Source organism: Cebus imitator, unplaced genomic scaffold (assembly GCF_001604975.1).
Source record: "Cebus imitator isolate Cc_AM_T3 unplaced genomic scaffold, Cebus_imitator-1.0 Scaffold487, whole genome shotgun sequence".
Taxonomy (NCBI): Eukaryota; Metazoa; Chordata; class Mammalia; order Primates; family Cebidae; genus Cebus; species Cebus imitator.
The window spans coordinates 1,499,014-1,517,640 of NW_016107802.1; the positions used below are offsets into that span (position 1 = coordinate 1,499,014).

The window sequence follows — 18,627 nt, forward strand, 5'->3', positions numbered from 1 at the left end:
AGAAGGGGGCCAGAGAACTCTCTTGTTTCATCTGGACCTTGGTCCCTGTCTTTTACATCGGTGAATGGGATCAGGTGACATGTTACCTCTTTCAGTCCAAGTGTTCTGAGCTGTCATGCTCCCTCCTAACCTCTTTGGGTTAATAGATGACACTCTCTCCTCTTACCCTGCTCAATTTTTCTCTATTGTGCTTGCTACCCTGTGACATGGATTACATCATATTCTGTTTACTGATTTGTTTACTGTGTCTTCCTCACTAGCATGTAAGTTCTAAGAGAGTTCCATTTACTTCTCTAGCCCAAGTGAGCCATTTTAGTGACCAGAAGAACAGTTTGACCTCAGGCATTGCTGAGTAGTGTTATTCTGAAAGAGATTTGCACATCTATCAGCTTATTACATTTTCCACTTACAGGTGAGAAATGTTACTTATAGTGGTGTCAAGACCAGAGAAATAGCATGTAAGCCAAAACAGGTCCTAGGAAATGGGTCCAAGACCCTGCCAATCATAGGGTCTCTAGCAATAACTTTGGTAATGGGTCATTTTGCCAGTGTGGACTTAATGTCTTAGAATGGTTGATACCCTTTACCCTAGCAATTTCACTTCTAGGAATGTATCTTCTAGCAATCATCAGGAATCTATTCTCCCTAAGAGTCTCTGCCTTAATTGATGACAAGGATACTTGAAACAGTGGAAAATGGAGAAAAACCCAATAAAAGGGATTGATTACATTAATTATAGTCAACCATTTTGATGGATTATCATGTAGCCATTAAATGAAAAAGGTTGCAAAACAGTATGATCTGAGTTTTGTAATAAGAAACAGTAGTTAAAGGCTCAAGCAAAGGAAAACGATGATTTTCTTTGGGTGGTAAAACTATGTAAAGTTTTAAAGGTTTTCCCCATGCCTTTCCGAATTTCCTTACGATTTTTATTACAAATATATATATAAATTCACATTCCAAAAGAAGACAAATGTTATAAAGAAAGAGGAAGTTTGTTAAACATAAGAGTTTCTGTCCTGGCTGTCTTGGCCCCAGATGTGTGATCTCGAACAAGCTGCCTGATGCCTCTGTCCTCTCTCAGTTGCCTCGTCTATAAAATGGGAACAAAATCATGGATCCATTCATTATCATGGGGCTTTGTTAAGCTCAATGGAGAAAGTAAAGACAAAGGGGTTTTATAAACATTAGCCATATTTATATTATTCTACACTTCCTATCTATATATACTTAAAATTATGCCTTTGTTATAAGACCGAGGAGCAATGAAGTACCACAATGGTAAGTAGCATTGAGATTAATGGACCCAAATTATTTCCACTACAGTATAGTATTATCCTGAGAGGATGTCTGTGAAGGTGTGGAATGTTTATTGCTACATAATGCCTCTTTTTTCATGATAAGCTGTTAATTTGTTTTGCGTCCAAGGCAAAAACAAAACACTCTTTTTTGTTTTGAGGTGGACTTTTTCCCTTTAAAGCATAAAGCTTTTCTCTGAGACAAGCATTTCCTCTTCTACTGAGAAATGTGCATAAAAGCAGAATGTCACTTCTCTTTGTCTTCAATGGAATATTCAATCAATAGGATGAATGGAAACATTTTGAGATGCAGCAAGTTTTCTTTCTGGAGTTGCCCATGTTTAGTGGGTAATTTGGATCCAGTCGTACAGCATAAGGAAGCATAAATTATAACCAAAATGAGACCACTGGAGACAATGAAGGAAGATGCTATTATTAAAAAAAAAAAAAAAAACTGAGCGGGAGAAACATTTGGGGAATGGAAATTAGGGCAGGTTTTGAAATATTTTCAAACCCGTTTACTACCATCTGTTAGGAGTCTATGCTGCTCAGGCTTGATGGTTTCCTATCTATGAAATCCCCTGGCTTTGAAAAACAAATTTGGTGAAAGATGGTTAAACTTCCTTTTTAATGGCCAAGAAGAAATGTAGGGATATGGTGTGGCAGGCTTGGAACCGGAATTTTTAAAAAATTCCCCTGCCTGCGTTTTTTAAAAAGGGAGCAGGGCCTTTGAAGCTCGTTGCGGTCCTAAAGCCTGTTCCACCGCTGTGTTTCTTCACTGCGAAGCGGGACTGCTGCAGATGAGGCAGCTGTTTAGGAGGAAAATCAGACCCCAGGAAGCCAGTTCTGCTGTGAAGCCATTTTCACAGGGCATCCCGCAAGGTCAGTCAGTTGCAGAATCTTTCGTACAACTCCTGAAAATGGAGGCAGTTTAGCATTTGGATCCATTTCTCAGATTGTGGAGTAAATACGAAAATAATTTGTAAACGGAATGAATCAGGCTGTGTTGCAAAAATGGAAATCAAACAGAAGACAAGGACTATCTTGCAGCAAAACGATGTCTTGACTTGAGTGTTTGGAAGTTAATGAAGTCGTAAAATAAACAACTTGTATAGCAGAAGTGCCTCCATATCCCCCAAAGGGCTGGCTAAATTAAAATGGAAATGCTCCTATAGACCCCCCAAGGGCTGCACTTCTGACCACTCACAATTCACCTGCCCTCAACCCTCCAATGCTTCCCTACGTCACCCGGAATAAGACTGTGTATTTGTGTGTGTCAGTGTGTCCTGGCATCTGGTCCTTCTGAGGTTCCATCTGAGCTTCCTCTTCCCTAGGCACATTTGACGGCCTTAAGCTGTTTTCCACCGGGGCACTGTCTTCCTGGCTATTGCCTCTAGCTAGAAAACACCAGAAAACAAATGGCTAGTCCCCTCAATTTATTTAGGTCTCATCAGAAGAAAGCTTTCCTGACCACCTGTTAAATGAGAGCCCCTTCCCCGTTTCTTTTAGAGTGACCTCCACCTGACTGTATTTATTTATCTGTTGTCTGCTTCATCCTTTGTGCCCCACAAAGGTAGAGCTAGTTCTGCTCGCCCTGTGTTCCCAGTGTGAAGCAAAGGGCACAGGTGTGGTAAATTGGACTCTTTATTGTTCAGGAGACTCTCATTCCCTTCCATGTCCCCACAGCTATGTTTCCTGCCATCTTGCTCCTTACTTGGCTGTACAATGTGCTTTGATCTCATTGTGTATAAGGTGTATTTCCCTGCCCCTTGACTTTGGCTCTGACTCCGTCTTGCTTTGGCCGATGGAATTTTAGTGGATGTGGACTCACAGAGACTCTAGTGCTCTTCGTCCATTTGTGCGTCTGTCTTTGCCACAAGAAGAACATGACTCAGGAAGCTGCAGGCATGAGGAGATGAGAGATAGGTGAGCCCCCTGAACCTGGCCCAGCCAAGTCCGTCCTAAGCCAGCTGGGTTCCAGTTGACTCAAAAACACATGAGCAGGAAATAGGCGCGCTATGTTGTGGACCACTAAGGCTTTTTTTTTTTTTTTTTTTTTCTGAGATGGAATTTTGCTCTTGTTGCCCAGGCTGGAGTGCAAGGGTGTGATCTTGGCTCACCACAACCTCCGCCTCCCAGGTTCAAGCAATTCCCCTGCCTCAGCCTCTCAAGTAGCTGGGATTACAGGCATGCACCACTATGCCCAGCTAATTTTGTATTTTTAGTAGAGACGAGGTTTCTCCATGTTGGCCAGGCTGGTCTCAAACTCCTGACCTCAGGTGATCCACCCGCCTCGGCTTCCCAAAGTACTGGAGTTGGAGATGTGAGCCACCGTGCCCGGCCCTATTGTTGCATTTAATTTTTTTAACACAGCAAAAGCATTAAATGAATTAACAGTTAAAGTTTTAGTATTCAAAAAATGACTAACCTCTGAATGCAAATGAAAAGCTTTACATGTTAAGAAACATACAAAATCATACAAAAAAACGAAGGATAGAGGATGTGATATGTGTGGTTCTAAACTTTCGCTCACATGAAAGGGAGACAAAATAAGAAACTTCCATGGCCCCGGGTTGAACGTTTGACAGCACAGACTCTTCAAGGAAGTTGGTCTGGTTTAAAGGAGAGAACGCAGAACACCTGGTTCTGGTGCCTCAGTGCTGCCATTGCACCACATAACCAGCAGTCCCATGTTTATTTTAACACTGGGTGTGTGAGTGTGTGTGTCTGTATCTCTGGCGTGGGTGTCTGTGTGTTTCTTGTGCATCTGTGTGTCTGTGTGTGTGTATGTGTAAATCTGTGTGTACGTGTTTGTGTATATGTCTCTGTGTGTCTGTGTGTGTGCCTTTGTGTGTATGCCTCTGTCTGTGTGTGTCTCTGTGTGTGTGTCTGTGTGCATGTCTGTTTCTGTGTATGTCTGTTTGTGTGTATGCCTCTGTGTGTGTCTATGTGTGAGTGTGTACCTCTGTGTGTATCTGTGAGTCTCTGTGTGTATCTGTGTGTGTATGTCTGCTTGCGTATCTTTGTGTGTGTGTGTGTCTCTGTGTGTCTGTGTGTGTACATCTGTGTGTGCACACGTGGGTCTGTTTGTGTGTATTGGGGTAAGGAAGACAGGAAGGCAGTGATAAACGGGTTGAAGGAAAGAAAGAAATCCCCAAACTGAAAAACTACTTTTTAATGACATGTCGTACCCCTAAATTGAATTATACTACTATTAATCTTGTCATTGATATTGGTAGACACACATATATTAATATATTTTAAATACAGATGAATACTTTATTTAGAAACACATGTTTTCTTTCAAGTAGAGGTGATAGTACATTTTCAAAGCACTCAAATATTAAAACTGTCTAACTTTCAATTAAGAACAATTTTTTTAAAAATCAGAAAAAACCCCACCATTTTTGCATTTTTAAAGAATTTCCAGAAAAAAATGCCTATTACAGCTTCTCTAAGAACATTACGTAGGTATTTTTCTAAATGGTAATGTTATTCAGTATTTTTACTACCCTTAAAAAGAAAAAGAGAAACCAGAGACAAGGCAATATCGTCCATTTTAAAGAATTCTGAACTCAAAATTGCTCTGTTGTCCAAGTGTCTCTGCAGTTTTACTGCAGTGAAATTCCTGGGGCAGTCAGAGGATTAGTAAAGTTTCGGTTTGTAGCTTTTCCAGTTACTGACCTTTTTTGGAGGCACTTCTAAACTTCAGGGTTTTGCCAGTTGTGAAATATGGCCAGCCATAATAGGAAACTAGCACTATTGCATCAATAGAAGCAGGAATCAGACCATGATCCAGAGAATGATGTACCACGGGTGCCAGTTTCTGAAAACCCATAAATCTTGGAGCATCCCTAGAATGTATTCAGTTTCTGGTGGAGGAACTGCTACGTAGGTGCCAAACCTGCCTTCTGCTCTCTTGAACGTTCTTTGTCAGGAAGGTATCATGAACAGAGGAAAAATGCAAACGCATTTGACTGTAGTCACGGACATTTCTGTGAACAGAACATTATTTTGTCATTATGATAATCAGATAAATATGTTTTGTTTGGTTCAGAAAGATGTAAGAATTTTTGACCTAATTATAGAATTTACATTTTAAATGGGAAACATATGGGTATACATTCAAAGATGACATAACATCCTCAAGTGTATAAAAAGCAACAATCTGACAGATGTTCACAGAGGATTGTATACAGAAGAAAAATCAGGTGTGATTTAAGTGATGGCAGCCGCTAGAATTTGACTTTATTGCCAAGGAAGAGAGCAGAGAGCTCAACTTCTGTGTTGCCTCGGCTAGATCATTGTATTTCTCAAATTAAGTTTCTCCCAAGATAATTTTTTCCTGCCAAGGCAGGTCTTATGAGTAGTTGGAATAGGTTGGTTTCAGCACTGAATGTATTTTTCTGGGATGCTGGGATAGCCTTAGTGCCAATAGAACAAACTCCTTTTATTCTAAGGTGAGTGACTAAAATCCTTCCATCATTTTTAAGGTCATTGGTGCTTATCATGTTAAAATATCCCTCAAACAGTGACTTTGAAATGCTTTCTCCAACTTTTCAAACTTAGCATCTGAGGAAGCTTAGTGATCAAATCATTATTGTATGGAACAGCATAGTACCAGGAATGTTTATTATAGCTCTGGAGGTCATAGCAAAATGCTAAGAACCCCTTAAATGTCTAGCAGCAGGTCATTGGTTAACTAAATCAGGCTGCTTCAATATCATGACATGCTGTATAGCCATGGAAAAATAACATCAAAGAAGGATTTTTACATAACAAGAAAATATTCATGTGTGCAAAGCAAAAAGGCAAGTTATAAAACAATATAACCACTGAGAACAGGTAAAAAGAAATGTACCAACAGGTTGATAGTGGTTATCTTAGGTGTTGAAGCTATAAATAACTTTTTTTTAAGACAAAGGATCTCGCTCTGTTGCCCAGACTGGAGTGCAGTGGCGTGATCATAGCTCACTGCAGCTTCAACCTCCTGGGCTCAAGCAATCCTCCCACCTCAGCCCCCAGAGAAGCCTGGAATTATAGGTATGTGCCACCATGCCTAACCAATTTTTTAATTTCAAAATTTTTGTGTAGAGACAGGGTCTCACTATGTTGTCCATGCCAGTCTTGAACTCCTGGGCTCAAGCAATCCTCCCCTCATCCTCCCAAAGCACTGAGATTACAGGCATGGGCCACCACACTTGGGCATAAATAATTTTAATGATCCTTACATATAATCCACGTATATATAGAGAGAGCATAAGTTTTCTGTGAATGAAATGATATAAATCATGACATATTGGTGTCTGCCCATGGTGAGTAGCCAATAAATGCTAGCATTTATGATTATGGTTGTTATGAGAACAATGATACGTTTAATACATTATTTATAAATAAATTATTTAAACATTTATTTTTTATGAAATAAAAGAATCATTTTTTTAAAACTCCATTTAAATTTCTGAGGTCAGGTTTGTTTGGTGTATGTGCATGGTGGAAGAGGGAGGTGGGGTCAATTTAGCAGAAATTTCTGCCTCTCTTTGGAGATGGGGGGGGTGGTAACTGAGGAGGGAACCATGAATCAGAAACCCTGAAAGCAAACTTGGCATACTTCTTGGGTTTCTCGGGTCCGCTTTTCTCTGGCATTCATGAGCCCCGAAGAAGTCATATGCTAGCTCAGACCATAACAGTCTGGGGTTACTTCCTTCCTACCACGTATTTCCCTTAAAAATTAAGCTTGCAAAGATATCACAGAGCCATTGAAAAGATGATAACACCTCTACTTACTTTCTAAAATACTTTTTCATCCTTTCTGCATCTTTCCCATGTACTAGCATTTCCATCATACAACAAAAGTTGTGTTACTTTTTTCAATTGGAAAAAGATATAAAAATAATTATATGTTGGCTGGTTTTAACCACAGCCTTGTAGTATACCAAGAAAACAATAAGGGAATACCTAATTTACAAGCCAAAATAGTTTGATTATTGTTTTTGTTATTTCCTCACCTAAATTTCTCTTTCTGTGTTGCAAATTGTTAATTTAACTAATATTAATAAGAACCCAAACTAAGTTTATAAAATGTATATAATTTCTATAGTTTAATCTATGAAATCTTCTTGGAAAACAAAACCTTTATTTCAAAATAAACTCAAACATTTCAAAACAAAATCAAAACTTTTATTTCAGAAGCTAATTTAGAAAATACTACTTCTATAGAAGTGAGTTTTTAAAGAAATGACCATTTCAAAAGGTAGCTTATTCTCAGTCAAAGCTAACTTTACTGCTTTTGAGATGATGTACAACTGTGTTTTTATATCTATATTTGGTTTGCTAAGAAATTATTATTAAAATTTCTTGTAGAACATTTGGAAGCTATTTTGCAAAGAAAATGTCAAATGTGTAGAAAATTTTGGAAAACTGTTAAAAAGTGTTAGAGAAAGAAGATTAAGCACATTCAACAGTAATTATGCAATCACTTCAAATAGAAACTCATTTTGCTTAATTTGAAGCATGCAACCTGTGTGTCAAAATTGGCTTGGTCAGAAAATTTTCCTGGCCGGATGCAATGGCTCACACCTGTAATCCCAGCATTTTGGGAGGCTAAGGAGAAGTGAATTACCTGAGGTCAGGAGTTCAAGACCAGCCTAGCCAACATGGTGAAACTCCGTCTCTACTAAGAGCCGGGCATGGTAGCCTGCTCCTGTAAACCCAGCTACTTGGGAGGCTGAGGCATGAAAATCACTTGAACCCAGAGGTGGAGGTTGCAGTGAACCGAGATTGGGCCATCGCACTCCAGCCTGGGCGACAGACAGAGTGAGACTCGGTCTCAAAAAAAAAAAAATTCCTGTTTGGTATGTGTTTTCAAATGTAAAGGAAAGCTTTAGGAAAATATTTTGTTTGTGAATTTGGAGAGGGGAAAAATGTTGTTGCAGGAAACATAATTTTATGAATTTATTCTGCTACCTGCAAACTCTACCACTCCCAGGTGCCATATGTTTTAAAACTCTATTCAGGCACTGCAAGAAATACTGACACAACCGTGCTGGCACCATTTCAGAAAAGCACAGTCGTCTCAATATTGGTTCATTCTAGTCGCTAAAAACAGAAGTTGTTCATGAATAAAAAAAAAAAGGAATTATTCAGAAAATATAGGCTTGTGTTTTAAAGATGGCCATAATTTCTTTGACACTGCTCCCATTGAAAGATGGAGTCCAATTGTCCCCTCTCTGCCCATTGAATCTGGATGGGCTTAGTGACCCATTTGTAACCCATAGAATGTGGCAGAAGTGACACTGTGTGGCTTCCAAGGCTAGGTCAGAAAGGATGAGGCAAGGTCCACCTTGTCCCCTTGTCCACTGGATCATTTACTTTTTGAGCCCCAAGCTATGATGCAAGAAGTCTAACTGCCTGAAGGCCACCATGCTGTGAGGAAGTCCAAGCCACATGCGGAGGCCACATGTAGACAATGTTGCTTACAGTCTTAGCTTAGCTCGGCTCTGAATCATCCCAGCTCAGGTGATAGACACAGCAGTGAAGATGCCCTCACATCTCGGATGACAGTGGCTCCACTTGCTTGTGTAACCTGTAGCATTTGAGTCTTCCCACCTAGGTTGCAGGTGTCAAAGAAGAGAAAGAATCCATCCCAGCTTTACCATTTTTGAATTCCTGTCCAACAGAATCCATGAGGCTGATACTGATTTTTTTCATTGCTAAGCAGTGGTTTTGATTTTGTTTCTTTTTGTTTTGTTTTCATGCAGAAATAGATGATTGGTACATCATGTAATTTAGACTTATAGGATAAATATTTGAGGAGATGATATGTTGTAAATATGTGTTACTCTGAAACTGCAGTTTATTTCTGAGGTAGAAGCATTTAGATTATATATTCTTTGTGTTTTAATAAAATATAAAGTTATTAGTTGCTTTTAGTTTTCAGTATAATGGAATCACGGGATATCTTTTTTTGTCTTTATTTGGAATATTTCAAACTGAACAAAAGAGTGGCTTCTATGACTCTTCTAAGGGATTTGATGTGCTGCTTTCTGCTGGACTCTAGCCCCGGCCCTTGGTCCTTTCTGTGTTCAGTTCACTGATAAATGCTCATCCCTGTGTCCTGGCCTTGCTGCTGTGGTGACAGATGCTAATCACATCAGACCAAACACAGGGCTCAGGCAGCTTCACCAACAGCTCAGCTATGCCAGGGTCTCCTTGGGGCTACAGGTGGAGTCAATGCCTGTGGGTCTTGTTTCATAGCAAGCTTTTATTCCCAACTTTGGTAGAGATAAATCTAATTTTTAACAGCACTAAGTAGAAAATGAATGTGAAATAAGTTTAAGCTGAAGCAGCTTTAATGTGGATAATTCTCTTTTACTGCACTAACACTTCAAAGAAATGGGCTGACCTGTCTATTTTTTTACGTAATTATCTCTGGAAAGAGAAAGTCTCTCTGCTGATAAGGACACTCAAAGTACCTTCTTTGGCTCTTGTATTGATTTGTTATTTTAAAGTTCAAAAAGATTTGCCTTTATAAATATAGAGCCTAAACCACCAAATTATCAGCTTTTGAGGAAAGTTTTTTGAATCACTGTTATCTAGCATTTATAAATAGAAATGTTAACTTTGAGTGGAGAAAATCTTTACAGTTTGCCGGAATCTTTAGAACATCTGTATTCGTCCTGTACTTTCATTGCCTTCTGATCATTGCCATGTAGTAATGCCAACTATAAATGATGAAATATTTCAGATATACATGCCAAACTCTGTTACTGGCAAATTCTGGTAGCTAGGCTGCCCTGTAGACATGAGAGCAGTGTGTGGGATTCAGAGCAGAAGTTCTACCAAAACAAGCTCAAATGGGGGATGAGGGGGTCAGGAATCACCCTAAAACTGCGAGTTTTAAAACATCTTTGCCACAGTTATGGACTGAATTGTGTCTGCCCCATAATTCACAAGTTGAAGTCCTAACCCTCAGCAATTCATAATGTGGCCTTATGTGGGGATAGGGTCTTTGCAGATGTAAATAGTTAAGATGAGATCAAATTTCTGGACAAGGTGTGCCTGAATATGACTGGCACCCTAACAGGGGAAATTTGCACACACACACACACACACACACTCACACACTCACACAGCAGCATGTGAAGATGAGGGCGGGAATCGGGGTAAAGCCAAGGGATGCCAAGGATGGCCAGCAAACCCCTGGAAGCCAGGGGAGACCCTTGGAACAGATTCCTCCTCTCAGCCTCAGAAGCGACCAACCCTACCAACACCTGGATTCTGGACACCCGGCCCCCGGGACTGGAAGTCAGCCTTCTGTTGCTCATGCTGCCCAGGCCACAGTACCTCATTATGGCAGCCCTAGGAAATGAATGCACCCGTAGTTGGCCGATTTTGATTTAACATGGAAGTATCTAATGCTCTTTATTTATCTTTTAACTCCATAGTGATGGGAGGTGAGATAATTATCCAGTGGATTTACAATCTGTCTAGACAAACTGAATTCATTCAGAGGAATGAAGAACAGCTCTTCCATCAGCTAATCTGCATATGGACTTAAGATTATTCCAACACTTCCAGGGTCCACCAAAGAACCACAGTCATAGTGTTTAGGAATCCTGACTATTGCAGCTCCTCAAGAAAGACAAACTCCGTCGGGCCTTGCCTGGTCCTCCTTGTCGGGAGCCAGGGCTGCACATTTTTACACCTCCTTTCGGGGCTGTCCAATCTTTTGGCTTCTCTGGGCCACACTGGAAGAAGAATTGTCTTGGGTCACACCTAAAATACACTAACACTAATGATAACTGATGAGCTGAAAAACATTTTGCAAAAAACTCGTAGAATGTTTTAAGAAAGTGGATGAATTTGTGTTGGGCTGCATTTAAAGCCGTCCTGGGCTGCGTGCAGCTTGCAGGCCACAGGCTGGACAAGGGTGCCATCCATCCTTCAGAGCCTTGGTTGCTGTGACAGTGCCCTGTTGTTTGGCCGCTCCTTCGTTTCAGACATATCCCTAAAGAGGTCACAAGCCTGCCCAGATTAGGAAACACTTAAAATGAGGCTTGGAATCTTTGGGGCCTGGCCCCCAAAGCTCCTGCACTCACTAAAGAAATTGGGCCAGGCACCAATTTCCAGAGCCCTTGGAAATCATCGAAGCACGTGAAATTGTTTGTGGGTGGCTCCCACTTTCTTGTCCTCTTTCTTCTCTTTCTTTCTTTCTCCTTCTTTCCTTCCCTTCTTTCTCTTTCTTTCTTTCTCTCTTCCCTCTCTTTCTTTCCTTCCTTCCTTCCTTCCTTCCTTCCTTCCTTCCTTCCTTCCTTCCTTCCTTCCTTCCTTCCTTCCTTCCTTCTTTCTTTCTTTCTTTCTTTCTTTCTTTCTTTCTTTCTTTCTTTCTTTCTGCCTTCCTGCCTTCCTTCCTTCTTTCTTTTCTTTCTTCTTTGATGGAGTCTCGCTCTGTCACCCAGGCTGCAGTGCAGTGGCGTGATCTTGGCTCACTGCAACCTCCACCTCCCAGGTTCAACCACTCTCCGGTCTTAGTCTCCTGAGTAGCTGGGATTACAGTTGCATGCCACCACGCCCAGGTAATTTTTGTATTTTTGGTAGAGACGAAGTTTCATCACTGTACTCAGCCCTTGTACCTCTTTTCAAGATGACCTCAAAACACCTCCAGAGTACCTGTACTGAATTTCACTTCCACTCAAAGAGCCTTCCTTGGTCCGGGATGCAGGGACTCTTAGGGAAGACTAAGAGTTATTTGGTGAAAGTAGTGTACACTGCAGAGTGATGTCTGGGAGAGGCAGGGCTCCTCAATTCCAGTGACCTACAGTACAGGCGCAGTGTGAGGCAGATGTCCCCCAACTATAGGACATCCTCTACAAATAAAGAGCACGTGAAGAATTTAATATTTTATTAATCCCGGATCACTGCTCTCCCCTCGGTTAGATACTGAATGGATAAACTGAGGTACCATTAAACAGATGATGAGGCAGTAGGTTTTCCATCCCAGGTGTCAACAGATGAAGTAGCACAGTAAAGAACCTAGTCCCTTTAATCATATTGCTTAGAAGTGCTGTGACAGGCAGAGATAAGCAGGTAGCTAGATAGATGTGTAGGTGTGAAGAAAGAAAAAGATAGATTGACAGAAAGCAAGACGGCCTGAAAGGCAGGTTATCTGCAAGGACGGGAGATAAATCAGATAAATAGAGCAGTTACCTAACCATCTGCATTTTTTTCCTGCCACATTCATCTTTGCTTTATATCAGGTACCAGAATTGTATTGTTATGTCCAGCGCAGGAAGGTACTTAAGTGATCCTCATATTTATTCTATGACATTCCTTCGAGAAATTTTAATTAAGTCATTTTTTTGTATAAAAAATCAAGTACTATGAAGCTCCATGTATTAAGTGCACATTCAATATCAAGATGCATAAGTTATAAACATCCAAAAGACACTCCCCCAACTCCCAAAGAAATGCACAGCTTATGGACCTGCAGGTGGTTCTGATGAGGGCAGTGGGAGCTGCAGCCTGGAAAATGAAGCTGTGATACCGGAGGAAGTTATGTGTCCTGGATTCTGCTTGCAGCCACCAGTGTAACAGCTGACCACCACTGCTGGCTGCTTATCATGTCTTTTAAAAGATACACGTTGTAAAGAAGTCTCATTAAAAGAGATGACGAAAATACAGTGTGGAGTACAGTGCCTGGCTTTGCAGCAAGCCCTCCTGATGTCAGCTCTTAGGGTAGTGGTAAGACACCTTGAGCTCTATAAGAGGCTACAAGTTCGTTCATTCATTCATTCATTCATTCATTCAACTATTTCTTGACCTCTACTCAGTGCCAGGTTCTGAGCCAGGAAATATAGCAAGGAGCAAGTCCAACACATCTCTTTCCTCATGACGTTTACATTGTAGCAGGGAGAACCTTCAAGTGTTCCTATTGATTTGAAATAGACACTAGAGGAGAAAATCATGAAGGAAATGGGCTCAGAACTCATCAAGTTCAACAGAAGCAGTGAATTCATCAAACTCCAGACAATACTGTCCCAGCCGAATTTCCTAATACTCATGATCAGTCCTTGCCCCTTTTCAGTGGTGATAGCCTTTTTCTGTGGGGTAAAGTGTCCGAACAGAGCCCTAGAGAACACTTCCGCTCTGTCCACGATTTTCTCCTTCTCACACAAACAGTTTTACTGCCCATGCCACCATTTAGCTGCAGAAGAGTTAGAACCCTCCAGCATGGTTGGCAGTTTGCCTGTGTAATCACTTTCCATGAAACCAAATTCTTCTGGCCAGGCGGCCGAGTGTGGTTTTAAAGACGAGTCTTCACAAAGGACATGAACAGCCCCACAGAGTTGTCCACCTGCCACCCCCACGTATCCTTTGTCTATTAAGCAGATAAGGGGAGCTGACTGCTACACTATGGTAAGGGACATGGGAAAGACAAGTGCCTCCCCCAGCCCATGGCCATGACTTGATGTCCCATCACTCTTCCTCGTCTTTAGTGAAAGTTACTGGGTTGAACAACAGACATGACATCGTTCAAGTGCCCTCAGGTTGGGTTGGGAGAAATAAGCCTATGAATTAACACAACATGTCATATAATCAACCCTTCTTCTCTCCCCGTTTTCTTTGTTGAAGGATGGCACAGATCTATGCCATTGTCTTCAGGTTAGTGTGAGCTCTGAGCCCTCGAGAATTTTCCTCAGAATGAAGCTGTTCTGTAGAGCATCTGTCCCTTCCTCTCAGCATCTTTTGAAATTGAGCATTACTGGATTGTAGGAAAATTCCTAGATTCTAGTAAATAGGCTCACTCAAGAGGCTTAAGAGGAAATATGCAAACTGATTACTGTAAAAACCTTTCATTTCCATAGCTTCCTAAACCAACGATGTAACCATTTTGAAGAACAGCATGGGTTATCCTTATAGTCCACCCAATAACAGGGCAGCCTCTTATTGACACGTACATTTTTTCTGCTGTTCCCAAATGATGAAATGCACTTTGCTGTTTTAATGAGTAAACCAAATTCATAAGCTAGTAGATAAGTCCCAGATTCTTTTTGCAGACACTTAACACTGTGGTCCCATAAATGCAAGTTCCATCTCTTCAGTGATTATCACAGTTATTATTATTTAACAATTACCATTTTTGCATTTCTCTTTTTTGTACTGGGCTGTAATTTCCAAGGGACTGTGTTTCTCTTGATCATTCCTATATCTTAGCATTTAGTAGGGATTCTGGCAGGAAATTGTCACTCAATAAACATTTGTTGCACGGATGAATGGGTCTGAATATGGGGCTGTTGATTTGCTTGGAGAAGTACCTTTTGTGAAAATGTCCACAGGTAGAAACAGGAGGTGAAGCGCATGGCAGTGATCACAGAGGAGCTAAGGATGATGCAGAGACACAGCCCTGTCCACGACAGTGCCACACAGAGGTGGCCGGCTGGGCACCGGAGGGGGTCGGGGGCTGCCTGATTATCAGAACTATCAATGGTTTGATGACCACCCACAGTGCTGCTGGGCAAATTCTTACCTGAAAATTTCTTCCATTTCCTGGAAACACTGTTCAAAATCAATGTAAATGCCTTGTTTTCCTGACAGAACAAAGTGTTCCCACGCTTGAAATTTTCCAGATTACTAGCGCCCACTCATTTAAACAACAAGACATTTGGAATTTTACTCATTTTGGGGAATTACTTTTTTTTTTCTTGAATGGTTATGTCCAAGTTCACTTAGTGTTTTCTAAGGACTCCGTCACCTTGCTGGTTAGCTCTTGAGAGCATCTACAGAACGGTTTTATATATGTACGTACTTTTTATGGCTTGGAGAATACTTTTACACAGACCAGTGGTTTATAACTCCCCCTCTGTTCTTGTGGCGTGAGGATAGGAGTGGGCAGTGGAAAGCAGCAAGCAGCAATGGGACAGCGGTGTGCGGAGCCTGGGCTCCCTGTGCTCTCTTATCTTGTCTTATAGACTGGGACTTCTTGGATGTTCTGTGAGCAAAGAATCCTATTGTTTCATATACACTACCATGCATTACTTTAATCTTCCACCTGATTCACTCAGGCTAGTGGGGACTTACTGCTGTCTCCAGTTTACAGGAACATTAATCGATTCAGTAAAGTTTATTATTTATTTATTTATTTACTTTTGAGATGGAGTTTCACTCTTGTTGCCCAGGCTCAAGTGCAGTGGCACAATCTCAGCTCACTACAACCTCTGCCCGCTGGGTTCAAGTGATTCTCCTGCCTCAGCCTCCTGAGTAGCTGGGATAACAGGCATGCACTACCACAGCCAGCTAATTTTGTATTTTCAGTAGAGATGGGGTGTCACCATGTTGGTCAGGCTGGTCTCCAACTCTTGACCTCAGGTGATCTACCCACCTCAGCCTCCCAAAGTGCTGGGATTACAGGCGTGAGCCACCACGCCTGGCAATTCAGTAAAGTTTAGATTTACTTTTTGAGAAAGCATATAGCTAAAGCAGACATTCATGCAGCACGTGTTTTGTGCCAGGTGCAGTTTCAGGAACTTAATACAATGATTTTATTTCAACAATTTTAGCATCAGCAATCTCACTCCACTAGGTCATGGCCAAACTGGACTAAGAGCTGTGGCATTTTTCTCCAAATCTCTTATTCTTTTCAGAGGGTTACATTGCTTCTACAAAATAACTGTCTTAGTCCATTTAGTGTTGCTATAACAGAGTGTCTGAGACTGGGTAGTTTATAAAGAGGTGTATTGATCTCATGGCTCACAGGTGGGAAAGTTTAAGGGCATGGCGCTGGCTTCTGGCCAAGGCTTTCTCACTGTGTCATAAGGAAACATAAGTTCAAAGGTGGGCTAGGTATATGCGAAAAAGAAGGGACCAAAGAGGGCAACATATTTTATACCAACGTACTCTTGTGTGTTTTTTTTTCTTTGAGATGGAGTTTTGCTCTCTCACCCACGCTGTATTGCAGTGGTGTGATGTTGGCTCACTGAAACCCCTACCTCCCAGGTTCAAGCAATTATCCTGTCTCAGCCGCCTGAGTAGCTAGGATTATAGGTGTGTACCACCATTTCCGGCTAATTTTTTGTATTTTTAGTAGAGATGGGATTTCACCATGTTGGTCAGGCTGGTCTCGAACTCCTGACCTTGTGATCCACCTGCCTCAGTCTCCCAAAGAGCTGGGATTACAGGCGTGAGCCACCGTGCCTGGCCAATACCAATCGACTCTTGAGGGAGCTAATCCACTTCTGCAAGAACTAATCCTGGAAACACTGCAAGAGTAAGAACTCACTATCCTGAGAATGGTACCAATCCATCATGAGGAATCCACCCCTATGACCCAAACACCTCCCACTAGCTCCCACTTCCCAACGCTGTCTCTTGAAATTAAACTTCCACATGGGTTTTGGTGGGGGCGAGGCACATCTAAATTGTAGAAAATACCCATAAAGAACTTGAGAAAGCACATGGATATTCATGATTTTGTTTCACCATCTTTGCCCTTTTCTAGTAAAACAAGGATGCCCTTGAGTCTAGAAAAGAGTCCATCAGGCTGAATGGGTTTCAGATGGCTGTCGCTGGATTTCTGGTTTTACCTTTTATCTCCAATGGGCTCCTACACTTTTAGGGGCTTATAGTCTCACCCCACACCTACCTTAAAGTCAGGTTCAGGTCTGCAAACCACAAATCCAATGTCAAAACACTGGTAAGCAATCAGATTGGACTGATTTTCTTAGGAAAAGAAAACGGAAACTTACCCCGCAAGACATCACTACGTAAAACCACCTGTAAGCATTTCTATCATTTCCTTGGATGCTTGAAACTCACCTGTGAGAGGCAAAGCATCAACTTCTCCCACATACCCTTAGTTGCTCTAGACAATTTACCTCTGCATTCCACTTTTAGCAAAAGAAAAGCATAATGATCACCAGAATTCAGTGTGGAGCCATCCCTTAACAAACAGTGGTTAAGAAACAAGGGAGGGAAGGAAGGAAGGAAGGGAAGGAGGGAGGGAGGGAGGGAGGGAGGGAGGGAGGAATAAAGGAAGAAGGAAGAGAGGGAAGGGAGGAAGAAAATATGGAAGGAAGGAAGGAGAGAGGGAGGGAGGGAGGGAGGAAGGAAAGAAAGGAAGAACAGAAGGAAGGAAGGAAGGAGGGAGGGAGGGATCAGAAATCATAGCCAGGAAAACCCAGGAAAACCATTAGGCAGTTATTAGGATGGTACTTTATCCAGGTTTGCATTCCCAACATTTAGCACCATATGCATCAAAAATTCTGTTGGATGAATAGTGAACCACAGTCAAACACTGAGTAAGCCTGGCAGTTGGCATCACTGGGGAGGGCGCCTTGTTACTGGACTCTGAGTGGGTCGCTGTTTTTCATGCCAAGTCATGACAGTAGGATTCAGTGTGCTGGGGGAACACAGTTTTATGAATCTCAATTTAAAAAAACTGCAAGTGCTATAAATAGAAGCTTTCATAATTTTGAGATAATAATGATAAAAATTATCATTTTTGCTTATTATTTGTGATGGTTAATATTGTGTCAACTTGATTGAATTGAAGGATGAAATGTATTGTTCCCAGGTGTGTCTGTGAGGGTGTTGCCAAAGGAGATTAACACTTGAGACAGTGGACTGGGAGAGGCAGAGCCACCCTCAATCTGGGTGGGCGCCCAGCTGCCAGCGCAGCTGCAAGCGCGGCTAGAATCAGCTTCCAGCACAGGTAGAATAAAGCAGGCAGAGGAACGCGGAAGGGTTAGACTGCCTGAATCTTCCGACCTTCATCTTTCCCCTGTGCCGGATGCTTCCTGCCCTCAAACATCAGACTCCAGGCTCTTCAGCTTTTGGACTCCTGGGCCTGCACCAGGGGTTTGCCAGGGGCTCTCGGGCCTTTGGCCACAGACTGAAGGCTTGCTATCGGCTTCCCTACCTTTGAGGGTTTGGGACTTGTACTGGCTTCCTTGCTCCTCAGGTTGCAAACAGTCTACTGTGGGACCTCACCCTGTGATCATGTGAGTCAGCGCTCCTTAATAAACTCCCTTTTATGTATACATCTATCCTGTTAGTCCTGTCCTTCTAGGGAACCCTAATACAATATTTGTAATTTTTATATCTCACAATAAAACTCAGATGTAGTTAATTCAGGAGTAAATGCATGAGAAAGGTTTATATTAATTAAGGCCAAAACCAACAACAACAACAAAAATACAGAAAAGTCAGTATCACCATGCTGCCTTTATCCAGCACTGACTTTTTCTTTGCTAAGCATTTCAGAATCTGTCGTGTATGAAATTCAACCTGCAATGCACACGTGCAGCAGGTGCATCTCGGGGCTTTGAGGCCA

At 41.7% G+C, this 18,627-nt stretch overlaps 1 long non-coding RNA gene across 1 annotated transcript; it reads right to left on the bottom strand.

The window, feature by feature from the left end:
• Positions 1 to 12,626: 12,626 nt before the first annotated feature.
• Positions 12,627 to 17,570, bottom strand: LOC119468754. The gene is made up of 2 exons (XR_005197514.1): positions 17,508 to 17,570; positions 12,627 to 13,247 (listed from the first exon to the last, which is right to left on the bottom strand). It is a non-coding gene; the product is annotated as an uncharacterized LOC119468754 (long non-coding RNA).
• Between the last annotated feature and the right edge of the window lie 1,057 nt (positions 17,571 to 18,627).